We start from the raw sequence: 13524 nt of genomic DNA, 5'->3' as shown, positions 1-13524 counted from the left end.
GAGTCTAGAAGTCAGAGTTTGAGATGGACATTAAACATTGCACAAATATTGCCCAGTTTGTTATTTCTACATTGTTTTAAGGCCTTAAAAACAAAAGTACTAGGTGAGAAGCAAGTGTTATAAAGCTGGACCTGATGTAGTAACATCTTCCATTTTTATATAGCTTAGAAAATGACTTCACATGTGAAATAATGTTTGGCCCAAAAGACAACCCCATGGGAGGAAGTGTGTGTGTGTGTGTGTGTGTGTGTGTGTGTGTATGTGTGTGTGTGTGTGTGTGTTCACTTGTATCTGACTCTTTACAACCCCATGGACTATAGCCTACCAGGCTTCCCTGTCCATGGAATCATCCAAATAAGAATATTGGAGTGGGTTGCCATTTCCTCTTCCAGGGGATCTTCCCGACCCAATGATCCAACCCGAGTCTCCTGCATTACAGTTGGGTTCTTTACCACTGAGCCACCACGGAAGGAAGAATGTTAATTGTCATTGCACAGATGAAGGACTTGGAGGCTCTGAGATTAAGTGTACTTACAAGGTCACAACTTAGTGACTGAACAACAGCAACAAGAGGTCACAAAGCTAGTGGAACACAGGGCCAGGAGAAGGGCACAGGCTGCTCACACTGCAGTCATTTTTGAAAATAAAACGTTTGAGAAAGTTGTCCACTTTATGGATTATCCCTCACAACAGTCTTCAGTGAAAAACTGCTGAACATAAGTTTTTATATTTCTTCTCAACATAGCAATTTGGATATAAAAATCTCCCTACGTCAAAAATTTTAAACAGCTTCCTAGCTATCACTTTAGTAAGAAATAACTCCTTTTGAGTTTTTTTTTCTCTTTCCTCCCCACCCTACCAAGTGGTAAAACATGGAAGTAATCACATTGGTGGGATACTAAGAGTAATATTGAAATTTTTCATGGCATCAAATTTGGACTAGGAACAGGCAGTTAATTGTCTCCTTTTAAAATTCATATATTGTAAAAGTAATAAATATATACTTGAAATTTTGGTAACAGGACAATGGAAAAGGATGTAAAAAAATATGATTGCCTCTCTTGGCTCATTTCCTTTACCAGATAAACACTGTTGACTTTGTTGAACAGGTAAACACTGTTTGACGTAGTTTATCCCGGGAGTTTGTTTTATATTTTAATTTTATTTTATAATTCTTGACGTTATAAACAAGGTTGTAACAAATATTGTTTATATTTTTTGCACACATACAAAGCATTACTACACAATAGATGTCTAGGAGTAAACTGCAGGTCAATATTTTTTCACATAGCTTTTCGAGTACAGAAATTGCCTTCCCAGAAGTCTGACCATCTTACACTACCCTATAGCCTTGCAAACTTTTTTTATCAGCTTCATTAAATTATAATTAACCAATAAAATTATAAGATATTTAAAGTGAATGATGTGATGATTTGATATACATATATAGTATGAAAGAATCTCTCCCATCTAGTTAACACATTTATGGCATTATATATCTATCTTTTTTTTTTCCTTTGGGTGAGAAAAATTAAGTTGTACTCTCAGCAAATTTCAACTATACAATACAGTGTTATTAACCATAGTTGCCATATTATAACTAGATCGTTAGACTAATTAATCTTGTAACTGAGAGTTTGTACCCTTTTACTAACCACTCCCTGTTTCTCATACCTTCCTGTCCCTGATAACCACTTTCTTAAGCTCTGTTTCTGGGAGTTCTACTTTTTTCCCTTCTGATTTCACACATACGTGATACCATGAAGTATTTGTCTTTGTCTCGCTCATTTTACTTAGCTTAGTGCTGTCCAGATTCATTCATGTTATTACAAATTACAGCATTTCATTCTCTTTTAAAGGGAAATCAGTTCCGTTCAGTTGCTCAGTCGTGTTCGACTCTTTGCGATCCCATGAACTGCAGCATGCCAGGCCTCCCTGTCCAGCACCAACTCCCGGAGTTCACCCAAACCCTTGTCCATTGAGTCGGTGATGCCATCCAACCATCTCATCCTCTGTCGTCCCCTTCTCCTCCTACCCTCGAGCTTTCCCAGCATCAGGGGCTTTTCAAATGAGTCAGCTCTCCACATCAGGTGGCCAAAGTATTAAGAGTTTCAGCTTCAACATCAGTGCTTCCAATGAACACCCAGGACTGATCTCCTTTAGGATGGACTGGTTGGATCTCCTTGCAATCCAAGGGACTCTCAAGAGTCTTCTCCAACACCACAGTTCAAAAGCATCAATTCTTTGGTGCTCAGCTTTCTTTATGGTCCAACTCTCACATTCATACATGACCACTGGAAAAACCATAGCCTTGGCTATATGGACCTTTGCTGACAAAGTAATGGAAATAATAGACCATTATGTAGAATCACATCTTTTTTCATTCATCTATTGACAGACAGGTTGCTTCCATAACTGGACTATTGTGAATAGTACTGCAGTGAACATGGAAATGCTCTTTTTAAATGTGACTCTAGTAGTAAAGAACCCACTCTAGTAGTAAAGAACTGCTAATGCAGGAGATGCAAGAGATGAGTATTTGATCCCTGAGTCAGGGAGATCCCCTGGAGGGGGGAATGGCCACCCACTCCAATATTCTTGCCTGGAAAATCCCATGGACAGAGGTGCCTGGAACACTACAGTCCATGTGGTCACAAAGAGTAGGACACAACTGAAGCAACTTAGCAAGCGTGCATGCAATCCAACAGTAAAAAAAATGTCATTCAATTTGGATTCATCTGATTAGTAGTGACAGTGTTTCACATTACATAGTTTTTATTTCTGTATTTTTTCCTTTTTGAATTCTTTGCTAACTTTTCTACGTTTTGTTGTGGATGAGTTTTCTTTCTTAATGATTTGAAGGACCTCTTTATAAATTATAGATACATTTATATTTGTGTGTGTATAACATGAATGTTGAAAATATTTTTTCTCATTCGGTCAATTGTGTTTTAATGTTATTTACATTTTTTAAACCATAACTGTTATAACTTTTAGGCAGCTATATTGAGTGCTTTTTTTTCCCTTTATTATTATTTTTGTCTGTTTAACATTCATTCCACATATTTTAGGAAAACAGCCTGATTTTCTCTTCTCCATTTGATAATCTGATAATACCATTGATTGATGTCCTGCTCTCTTAAAACCTGTGTCCTGAAATTAGATTTATATTCTCTGCTGGACCAAATTCATTTGCTTTTTAATGAATTGGACTCATATGCTTCATTTTGAATGTGAAACATCTGGACCATCATCAGCCTTCCGTAAACTAACTTCTATCTGCACAGAATTGCTATAGATCTACCAAAGAAAATTAAATGTTCACACCCCCATAGAAACAGATAATGCTCAGAGAGTCTGCTAGACAACATTATTGTATGCTACTGAAAGAATAATCAGTAATCTTTTTCTTGCCCACTTCAAGTCTTTCATCAAAATAACCCTTGAGTCACTGTCCTCACCACCTATGCAGGCCATACTAGACATATGCTTATAATATCATCTAGACATCTATTTTCTATTAAGTTCAGTTTAAGGTCTACTGTGTCATTTAAGACCACTGTTGCCTTATTGATATGCTGTCTGGATGATCTCTCCATGATATCAGTAGGATGTTAATGCTCCCTACTATTACTATATTATTGTCAATATCTCTCTTTATGCCTGTTAGTATTTGCTTTATATATTTAGGTTTTCCTGCATTGGATATGTATATATTAGTGAATATAATATACCCTTGTATCAGTCACTTTATCATTATATAATGGCCTTCTTTGTCTTTTGTTATAACTTTTGTTTTAGACTCTAATTTGTCTGATATGAGTATTGATACCCTCTCTTATCATTCTCACTTGCATGAAGTATTTTTTTCCATCTCTTAACTTTCAGTTTGTGTATGTCTTTAGCCCTGAAGTGAATCTTTTGTAGGCAGCATATTGAAGGGTCTTATTTTGTATCCAATCAGCTACCCTATATCTTTTTTCTCTCTCTCTATTTTTTTTGAATCAAAGCATTGAGTTCATTGACATTTAAAGGAAATATTTAGCCTTATGGGGATTCCTTTGGGTATGACTCTGTTTTTCTCTTGCTGCTTTTAGAATCATCTTTTAATCTTTAACTTTTGCCATTTTAATGATATATCTTGATGTTGTTCTGTTTGGGTTCATCTTATTTATGATCTTCTGTGCTTCCTGTACTTGGATATGTTTCCTTCTTCAGATTTGGGAAGTTTTATTTTTCCAAATATATTTTTGATCCCTGTCTCTCTCTCTTCTCTTCTTGGAACACTTATGATGAATGATGTTGGCACGTTTAATTTTCCCAGAGATAGCATATATTGTTTTTGCTTGTGTCTTTTTTTTTAAAATTTGTCTTTCTGCTCTCCTGATTGAGTGATTTCCATGATTCTATCTTCCAAATCACTTATGTGTTCTTCTGTATCACTTAGTCTGCTATTGCTTCTAGGGTGCTTTTTATTGCACATATTAAATTATCTATTTTTGATTGAGTCTTTTTATATTTTCTAGGTTCTTGTTAAAATGATCTGTTTAGATCAAGTCCCTTCCCTAACTCAGTTACCATGCCTGTCACCAATATTTTGAATTCTTTATCTGGTAAATTGTTTCAGTTCAGTTCAGTTCAGTCACTCAGTCGTGTCTGACTCCTTGCGACCCCATGAACCGAAGCACACCAGGCCTCCCTGTCCATCACCAACTCCCGGAGTCCACCCAAACCCATGTCCATTGAGTCGGTGATGCCATCCAACCATCTCATCCTCTGTTGTCCCCTTTTCCTCCTGCCCTCAACCTGTCCCAGCATCAGGGGCTTTTCAAATGAGTCAACTCTTCACATCAGGTGACCAAAGTATTGAAGTTTCAGCTTCAAAATCAGTCCTACCAATGAACACCCAGGACTGATCTCCTTTAGGATGGACTGGTTGGATCTCCTCAAGTGTCTTCCCCAACACCACAGTTCAAAAGCATCAATTCTTTGGTGCTCAGCTTTCTTTATAGTCCAACTCTCACATCCATACATGACTACTGGAAAAACCATAGCTTTGACTAGACGGACCTTTGTTGGCAAACTAATGTCTCTGCTTTTTAATATGCTCTCTAGGTTGGTCATAACTTTTCTTCCAAGGAGTAAGCATCTTTTAATTTCATGGCTGCAATCACCAGCTGCAGTGATTTTGGAGCCCAGAAAAATAAAGTCAGCCACTGTTTCTACTGTTTCCCCGTCTATTTGCCATGAAGTGATGGGACTGGATGCCATGATCTTAGTTTTCTGAATGTTCAGCTTTAAGCCAACTTTTTTACTCTCCTCTTTCACTTTCATCAAGAGGCTCTTTAGTTCTTCTTCACTTTCTGCTATAAGGGTGGTGTCACTTGCATATCTGAGGTTATTGATATTTCTCCTGGCAATCTTGATTCCAGCTTGTGCTTGATCCAGCCCAGTGTTTATCATGATGTACTCTGCATATAAGTTAAATAAGTAGGGTGACAATATACAGCCTTGATGTACTCCTTTTCCTATTTGGAACCAGTCTGTTGTTCCATGTCCAGTTCTAACTGTTGCTTCCTGACCTGCTTACAGTTTTCTCAAGAGGCAGGTAAATTGTTTACTTCTATTTTATTATTATTATTAGGGATTTTCTCTTGCTCTCTCTGGAGAAGGAAATGGCAACCCACTCCAGTATTCTTGTCTGGAGAATCCCGTGGACAGAGAAGCCTGGTGGGCTGAGAGTAGCTCTTCTGCCTTTTTAAGTTATTTAACTGTCTCTGCCTCTAGTTACCTACTGTGGTCTTGAAAGGGTGTTGTTATGTGGGAGCATCTCCATGCAGACTGTGCCCACAGTTGGAGGGCTGAATTTGACAGGAACACATCAAGTCTTTCCTCAGAAACTGCAGGCAGCTACCACCTTGGTAGGAAGTGGGTCAGGACTTCCTCTCTACTCAGTGGCTGTCACCGCTTTGTTAGGGGCAGAGTCTGCTTCCTCAGGAGCTAAAGCAGAAGCCCTGAGGTCAGGCTTTAGCTGGCTCTGAGTTTCCTTCTACCCACCCTGGGGCCTTTGCTCCAAAGGAGGGGAGTACTGAGGCAAGTGGGACTTGGGAGCCAACAGAGGTCCAATGTTCTGCTGATGGTACAACCCACAGTTGCATATTCCTCTGCACTTGGTTGCTCCAGATCTAGTGCTGCAAATGTGGTGTGGGGTGCGTGCGGCCAGGGTATTTGCCTGGCTGGGGCTGGGAGGCACACAGCATGGCAGTTATGGGAAACCCAGCAGCCAAGCGGCCACCGGAAGTCTGGGCCGCTTCCGCTGCTTGAGTAAGTGCTGACAATGGCTGCCACTGCGCAATCCGGTCTCTGCCTCAGGCCCAGGCTGCCTCTGCATCCCAAGTTTGAGTTTTCATCAGGTCCTAGACACCATAATCCAGTGTCTTGCTGTAGCGTGGAGTAAGGGCTGGGGCATTTGCTTGGCTCTGCCTGGAGAACATAGCAAGGTAGTCCTGGGAATCCTGACAGCCACTAGGTAGACATCGTTCCGATCTGCCTGGTCAGATGCCAGCACCACACACTCCTCACAAGTGGAACCCGTTCTTCCTCAGTCTTTAGATTTTTCCTAGCAGTTCTCCGGCCAACTCCGCGGGCTTGTCTCCTACACGTAGGACCCCAGAACTGGGCTGCCCCGCTTATGATTCTGTTTGCTCACCTTCCAGGTGGGCTGTCTGTGTGAGCTCCCTTTCCCTCCGAGTCCCCTCCCAGGGGCACAGGTCCTAGCCTGGTCATTCTTTCCCCCCTCATCTTACCCGATTACGTGTGTATCTTTCTCACAGCCTTAGTTGTAGAGGAGTACTTTTGTCAGTTTCCAGTTAGTTTCCAGTGATAATTGTTCCACATGTAGATGTATTTTTATATGTTCACGGGAGGAGGTAAGCACCACATCCTCTTACTCTGCCATCTTGATCTCCTTCCCACAAAGATAATTTTTTAAAAGAAAATCAACAAGCATTTGTTAGCTGCTTGGCCCTGTGATTAAATAGTGAGTAATACCTAGCTCTTGCACCCAAGGCACGTACCCTGTTCCTTAATCTATTCCTAGGAATAGAATAGGCATTGGGAAGGAAAAAGAGACTCGGAGTGGAGCGAGATAAGGACAACCTGGAACCTCCTGGCACCTCTGTGTCTGCCCTTTATCACCTTTAAGCAACAACCTGCAGAGTGTAACAGCTCTTTCACTTCTACCTCCTAAATTTCATGTAAAACGTCTCTGAACTAATCTGAACTAAATGAAAACTAATTTAAAACTAAACTAAACTAGTTTAGACTGAACTAAACTAAAACTAATTTAAAACTAAACTAAAACCAAATTGAACTAAACTAAACTAGTTTAGTCTCTGAACTAAAACTAATCTGAACCGTATACTAACATACTTTCAGTTTAGCTATTTGACAGCATGAGCACACCATGATCTAGTCTTTGTTGACGTAGCAAGTATATATGCCTCGTTTAACCATATTTAATTAAGTAAAGTGCAGTCGCTCAGTTGTGACTGACTCTTTGCGACCCCATGGACTGTAGCCTACCAGCCTCCTCTGTCCATGGGATTTTCCAGGCAAGAGTACTAGAGTGGGTTGCCATTTCCTTCTCCAGGGGATCTTCCCTACCCAGATATCGAACTTGAGTCTCCTGCATTTCAAGAAGATGCTTTATCATCTGAGCCACCAGGGAAGCCCAAGATAATAACAAAAGAATGCTTTGATCTAACATGATGTGACCATCACAAATACAACCAAAACATGTTAAAACTACTTTCAAAAGAGAAATTTCAAAATCAAAATCACTTTGCCCACATTTAGATGATATCCATTCCTCTTCTAAATCACCTGTTGATATCTTGTAATTTAAGTCGATAAACTAATATATAAAGTTAACTATTGTTAGAGTTCATTTGGTAGGGTAATGGGAAGGTCTGGGCTATAAACAGCCTTGTTTAATTAGGGTGTTGTATTTTTTTCATTAACTTTTATTATAGGTTAGAAGTGCTAAGAGGCTCCACAAGAGACTCAGACATACTCCTAACCCACCTTGTGCAGCAGCAATTCAATTTTACTTGAGAGTCATGATTAATCACTCCAGATACTATAACCCAGCTTTTTGCATTATTTTCCCACTGGTTTGAGATGCCTAAGGTGGAAAAGGTGGCATTTTCAACTTCTAATTTAATGAAAACATTGTTCTCTTACCTGGTGAAAGTGTTTCTCCCTTGGTAACAAAACTCTTCAGACCACCAAAACCTAAAGTTGTAGAGATAGAGCAAACATCTTGCTAGTGGATCATAAGAAGTAAATGAGAGGAACACTACCCATTTCCAATTCTTAGTTCCTAGAGCCAAGAATCCTGGCTATGGGAGAAATAGCAACCTTTGTTAGTGGTTGAGAACATATACCATGCCTTCAAAGACATCAGCATAGCATTTTCGTGTGCCCCAGTTGGTGCTATAACTAAGCTATCAAAAAGCCACTCTACTATAACTAAGCTATCAAAAGCTGCTTCAGAGTGATGGGGAGCCTGGTAGGGCATGAGTCCATTATTGTACTTCATTTACTATACAGTGAGTTTTTTGGGTGGGAAGTAATGGTGTGTGAAGGGCCATCGTTATGAATAACACATTCTATAAGCACATGGGTGGTGTTTGGTCTGAAGCAATCTGCAGGAAGGTAAATCCAGGGTAAGTGTGCATTTCACTGACAACAAAGCACTGTCTCTTCTATCAGAGAAGTAATCTAGTATCATCTGCCTGTCACCATGTGGCTAGATGCTTCCCCTAAGGCATAATGCCATATCAGTGCTCAATGCTGATTTCTGCTCTTGGCTAGTCGGATGTTTATCAGTGGTCATAGCCCTGTTAGCCTTAGTGAGTAGAGGTTCATGTTGCTCAGACCATGTACGACATTCCTCCCACTGCTGAGGTCACTTTATTCGTAAGCTTCATGAGCCCACTGGGCAGGGACAGGAATGGACTGACTGACATCCATGAATAGCATTTTCCAGATTGATATCTGTACACACAGGTGCCAGGGTATGTGGACATTTATTCCAGCAACAAAAATCATTTCTGGAGTAGCAGCTGCACTTGGAATCATCAACTAATAAAATTTATTATAATTCACTGTCATTATTCAAGATCTCACCTGTTTTCTGTATAGGACAAATAGACAAGTTGAATGAGGGTATGCTAGGAATGACCATCTCTGCATCTTTAAAGCACTTGGTGGTATCACTAATCTCTGAAATCCCTCCAAGAATGCAGTAATGCTTTAGGTTTACTATCTTTCTATGCAGAGCCCATTGTAGTGCTTAAGGCCTTTCTGCCCTAAGAGCCAATGTGAGGATTCCAAAAGCTGCTGAGTACATCTACTCTTTGGTCTGAAATTTGGAGGATACATCATAGGGAACATTTGAGGACATGTGATCTCAGAGCTTACTGAATTTGGGGACATTCTGGGCCCAAGCCAATATTCCATCAATTTCTTGACCTCCCTAAGTGCCTATTTTGAGTGGTGGGCCAAAATGGTGTTTGGGTTTCCAGGAATGAAGGTCATTTCAGAGGCAGTGTCTGGCAATCCCTGAAAAATCTGATTATTTACCGTTTCCCTGTGAATATTCATGCTGGTAAGTGTTCTCAGTTCCCTTTGGGGAAGGCTAGGAGGAAGATTATCCTATCAATTTTTTGCTATGTAACAGGGTTCTTCCTCAAAAGCATCTGTTCTCCTCTTTGTTCTAGGTACTCTGAGCCTGTTAACTGGTTCAAATTTGGGAACTGGTTAAAGAATTGGTCGTAGCTTTCTGTAGTATTGTAGTGACTCAAGTCAGACTTCTGTTCACAAGATGTAGAGCTTTTCCACTGTATTAAGACTTTAGCAGGCTGCCAATTGATTTCAGTTCTACAGATAGAATGATTATCTAGCCAATGCCAAAGATCACTTTGGTTAACTCATCCTAATTACTACTTTGGCTTAGTTACCCATTGTAATCACCAAATCCACATTTTCTTTGGCGATTTTGCACTGCCACTTATCTGTTGTCACCCAAGAATGCCCACTGAATTCTAGGAATTCAGTTTTATGGCAAGAATTCACCACTGATCCCTGGTCTATAGAGAATATCTACCACAGAGCTCTTCGGAGATGCCAGAATTCTCCTTATGAAGGTATTTCTTTCAGCCTCGGACAGCGTTGGTAGAAGGAATGTCCTCTGGACCTTCCTAAGGCTTAGGGTTGTGTGAGAAGATCTTACAGAGTAATTGCATTCTATCATTCCAATAGCCCTATGCCTTTGTACGATATCTTGCTCTACGGTACACAAAGAAGCTCTAACATTACAGTTTTATTTAGTGCAAATTAAATTTGGGTCTAGATTTCAGTCAAACAGTCAACCAAATTGTTAGACTCTCTCCTAGCTACTCAAAGTATCACCATAAACCCAGGATTATACACAGTGCATACTTATCAACAAATTCACCTTGATTCAATATTGTTTTTCCCACCCTCAATCAATTTGCTTATCTGGCAATTTAAAACAACAACTACATCATTTTCTAAGTTTTCCAGTGCATGTAAAAGCACTTATTTTCAGTAGAATATTCTATAGCAGAAACTTGGTCATCCCCAGCCTTGTCTCCTATAGGCACTTGATTACAGGTGTCAAAAGTAAACATTGAAATGATTGTCAGGGGATTACCAGAATCCCTTTTACCACTGGCCACAGTAATACTGATACCTTTAAATCCAACAAGATCGGATGAGTATGTGTGTACTTAGCCGCTCAGTTGTGTCCAACTCTTTGTGACCCCACGGATGATAGCCTTCTAGGCTCTTCTGTCCTTGGACTTCTCCAGGCAAGAATACTGGAGTGGGTAGCCATTCCCTTCTCCAGGGGATCTTCCTGACCCAGGGATTGAACCCAGGTCTCCTGAGTTAGCAGGCAGATTCTTTACCTTCTGAGCCACAAGGGAAGCCCAATACAATCAGATATTCATCTTTAAAGTTTTATTGACCTGGAAACTTAAGGTTACATTACCAGTTACTTCAGCAATTAATATTTAATTGGGAAAGCAGAACTATGATATTATAAAAAAAATAGAATTTATTACAGTAGTTATACCTCATGGAGTTGTGGAAGAAGCTGAATAAGTAAAGGTCTGAAAAAATCAGAAAAAAAGTCATTAACCATCCCTGGCATGAGTGAAACAGTTGAGTTTTCAGAAAGCTAAGCATGGCCATCTGCTGGTGTAGACTATGCAGTAGGCTGGTGGAAAAAATCCATGGGAAGTTTGTGGTCCTTTTTGGCTTTTGCTTCTGTGATTTCATAGCAAACCATCAGGTGATGGACCTGGCATAGCTCCTGATTAGAAATGCCAGGAGTTGAAAAGGAGAACTGGATACAGAATGGGAAAAGACAAGAACACTGTGAAAGTAGTTTGTGCAAAGGTCCTGAGGTAGGAGATGTTTTAGTTTACTTAAGACAGTGAAGAACAGTGTGGCAAGAGGTAGAAGAAAAGAAGGTTAATTCAAGAAGAGATTGAAAATATAGTGAAAGTGAAGTCGCTCAGTCGTGTCTGACTCTTTGCCACCCCATGGACTGTAGCCTACGAGGTTCTTCCATCCACGGAATTTTCCAGGCAAGAGTACTGGAGTGGGTTGCCATTTTCTTCTCCAGGGGATCTTCCCTGACCCATGGATTGAGCCTGGGTCTCCAGCATTGCAATCAGACGATTTTACCATCTGAACCACCAGGGAAGCATAGAAAAGATAGATGAAAAGATATAAATGAGTCAAATTATGTAGGGCCTTATAGAAATCAGCAAATTGTTCTAAGTGCTTTGGGAAACCATTTAAAAGATTCCTAAAGCTCCTAAGTGTCATTATCACTATCATCATATTTACTTATTTTGTATCAGGGACCATGATGTGCATTTTACATAATTATTCACCTAACACTTACTGAGTACCTGCTATGCACTAGACACTCTACTGGGTACCAGGACTGTGAAGATAGTCACTCTTGTCAAGAGTTCTGTGGTCTAGTAAGCATCATTACATTTAATCTTTACAATAGTCCTATAAGGGAGGAAACTAAGGTTGGGAGGAAACTGGCAAATTAAATTGCCTGAGAATATTCAATTAGCAATTAACGTGGCCAGTATTTGAATCCTGCTCATTTGTATTCCCCGGAGAACGCAATGGCAACCCAACTCCAGTACTCTTGCCTGGAAAATCCCATGGACGGAGGAGCCTGGTGGGCTGCAGTCCATGGGGTAGCGAAGAGTCAGACACGACTGAGCAACTTCAATTTCACTTTTCACTTTCCACTTTCATGCATTGGAGAAGGAAATGGCAACCCACTCCAGGGTTCTTGCCTGGAGAATCCCAGCGGCGGTGGAGCCTGGTGGGTTGCCATCTATGGGGTCGCACAGAGTTGGACACGGCTGAAGTGACTTAGCAGCAGCAGCAGCAGTTGTATTCCCAAGACTTTGCTTTTAATTCGTAGTCTATCTGTTTCCCCTGCTGTTATGTAAACACTCAGATAAACCTAAGGAATAAATCACTGGGATGTGATTAATTTCTTGTCTCTCATGGTCCTCCATTCTCTATGCCTCTGTCAATAAGTATATCTTAGGTTATAAATTTTACTTGAGCAAGGATCATGAGACAGCCTTGAGTATGTCAAGTGTCCTTTACAGAATTCAGAGCAATTAAGCTTACCAGCTCTCTGGGTTTATCATGAGCATGGTATACACCGGGCAGGTACCTTGCTGTCCATCTTGACACTTGAAGTTCTGCATCATATTGGACATATTCACTGGGATGACACATCTAATTTGGTGGCTTCTTATGGGAATCACATCATTTTGTCATATTCTCTTTCCTTAAACAGGAAATGTATTCATATGTTTTTTTTTAACTTTTAAAATATATTTTCCCACTGACTCTAAGAAAAAAGAGTTAATTTAATTCTGAATACATTGAACCAGCATTAGGCAGATAAAAATCTAAATTTGGTTGTCATAACTGTCAGGCCATTTAGAAACCAAATAACTCACATCCTGCTAATTGCTTTTATGTTCATTTATCCAAGAGACGTGAGTCATCACTCACAGAATCCTAATTATGAATGACTTACACCTTGTTGATGACAGAACTCTGTGTTATTCTTACAGAAATTTTCCAAGATAGTTTTTTTATTTCCAAAATAATTTTAACTTTCTCTGATTTTAGTTTATCTGATAAATGAGTCTTTTTTGTCAGAAGTATGTCACCTAGGGCATACCTTGTCTGCCTTTCTTTTCTGTAGCCAAAAGGTTGTTCCAGAGCAGGAAAACTGAGTTTCAGAACTTTTGCTGTGAGGAGTGTTGATGCTGTGATGACAGATTAATCCAGGCATATGATTGCTGAAGCTCTGTTCTAGAAGCGCTGGTTCTTTTTAGTAGGGAATCCAAAAACACCATGAAATACAACAGAGAC

The sequence above is a fragment of the Cervus elaphus genome, chromosome 8, assembly GCF_910594005.1.
Source record: "Cervus elaphus chromosome 8, mCerEla1.1, whole genome shotgun sequence".
Lineage (NCBI taxonomy): Eukaryota > Metazoa > Chordata > Mammalia > Artiodactyla > Cervidae > Cervus > Cervus elaphus.
Note: the sequence above shows the minus strand (reverse complement) of the source record.